At 37.0% G+C, this 1,987-nt stretch overlaps 1 pseudogene; it reads right to left on the bottom strand.

The window, feature by feature from the left end:
- Positions 1-1,731: 1,731 nt before the first annotated feature.
- Positions 1,732-1,987, bottom strand: part of LOC106724053 — a 34,328-nt pseudogene continuing 34,072 nt past the window's right edge.

The raw sequence follows: 1,987 nt of genomic DNA, 5'->3' as shown, positions 1-1,987 counted from the left end.
CCCGGAAGTCTCATTCCAAATTTGGGAGACAAAGGACTGGGAAAAGTATAAATAAAGAGAGTTTCCTCCATACTGGGGGGCCCAGAATTTGAAAGACACATTTTCTCTGGGCCTCCACAAAATTTAATAATAAAATGTAATTCCTGTAGTAGTCTGGGCTGCAGTTCAGCCTCTGCTTCGGCAGGGTGCTATAACTGTGGTCAGCTGGCCAGCTTAATAAAGGCTCTTAAATTTAAATTCTGAGTCGGTGGTCTATCTCGCTGAGTGAACCCATAACACTCCTATGTGGAGAAACTACTTAGTGACTTAAATGCCCAGGAACAAGCTGTCTTCGTCAACAACATCCTACAGAATGCTCAAGAACCACTGAGGCCTATAACCACAGTGTTGCCAAGGAAAGAGCCCAAAAAGGGCAATGCTGGATTCAGAAGCTTACCATCTTAGTTTCCAAGCAACAGGCCAGAAGATAATCCCATAGCCTCATATAGCACAGGTACTATTTTCCAGCTGCCTCATTTCCTCCAGGACACCCTATAAACCTTGGGACATCAAAACAGTCCTATGTTTTATGTTTGAAGCACTTAAAAGTTTTACCCATTTATGGGGAAACAAAGGAACATATGTATAGCAGGACTCAGAGGATTTATTATAGTCTTGCCTCCTTCCAAGAAAGCTACATACTCAAGGCCCACCTCTACCTTCAAGCCTAGTTAATTAGAGAGGGGCTTCTTGTTGCATGGCCGATTGTTGAGTCCTCAGTAGCATGTCCTTTACTTGTGACTTCTCATTTTCCTGTTTTCATGGAGGATCTGGAAAGAGCAGGCAAAGCCAATGGGAATGACCCATACACCCTCCTTTGTGGATTTTACTGGCTTGAACACAGTAGCAGTCTTGCTAGAACCATTTAATTCAATAAATGCTTAAACCATTAAAAGAAAAAAAAGTGGTTAGTTTCTCATATCCTCCAGAAACCTATATAAATCCCATCATAGCTGAAATTACTGCATATTTTGCAAAGTACAGTTGACCCCTGAACAACCCTTAGGGGGTTAAGAGCATTGACCCCCTGCACAGTAGAAAATTCGAGTGTAACTTTTGACTCCACAAAAACTTAACTACTGATAGCCTTACTGATAACATAGTCAACACATACTTTGTATGTTATATGTATTATATACTCTATTCTTATATTAAAGTTACCTAGAGAAAAAAAAGTTATAAGGAAAAGAAGAAAATTTATTTATGGAACTGTATATATTTATTGTAAAAAATCAACATGTAAGTTGACCTGCTCAATTCAAATCTGTATAATTCCAGGGTCAGCTGTATAAATGTTTTTGCAACATTAATTAATAAGCAAAATTGATTAGCCAAACTAATTATTTTAAAAAATATTTTATTATATAAAGTTATACTCAAATTGTGCTTTATTATTTCCTATACAATGCTAAATACTTTAACTTGAAGATATTTGTAAAAGCAATACATTTTAGAAATTCTGGGAAAAATTCCACTAGCTATAAGCTATTTAAGTACTGCTTACAGAAACTATCAAAGGATAGCCAACATCATGTAAACAGCATACACTTTAATAAGAGACAGAAGCTTAACATACAGAATGCTATGTTTTTTATTCACTGATAAGCTAAAATTCCATTTCTAGATGTTTTTTCTTCTTGTGCACTTCATTTGTTTTATTAATATGCAAAGCCCTATAAAGGGTTGCTTAACCTAGTCCTCAGACTCAGATCCATCTTCATGTTGACTAATCTGAAAGTAATGAAGTTCGGAAGTCTCTTTGTTAGATAAAACTACATGAAACCAAGCACAAAGACTGTTCTTAAGGTATTTCTTTTCTTTTCTTTTTTAAATAAATCTTTATTGTTCAGATTATTACAGTTGTTCCCCCTTTTTTCCCCCATAGCTCCCCTCCCCCCAGTTCCCACCCCACCTCTGCCCTTTATCCCCCCCCTCAACTGTCCTCATC

The sequence above is a fragment of the Myotis brandtii genome, unplaced genomic scaffold (genome assembly GCF_000412655.1).
Source record: "Myotis brandtii unplaced genomic scaffold, ASM41265v1 scaffold7, whole genome shotgun sequence".
In the NCBI taxonomy this organism is placed as follows: Eukaryota; Metazoa; Chordata; class Mammalia; order Chiroptera; family Vespertilionidae; genus Myotis; species Myotis brandtii.
The sequence above is the reverse complement of the archived record's forward strand: the minus strand, read 5'-3'. Positions and strand labels throughout refer to the sequence as shown.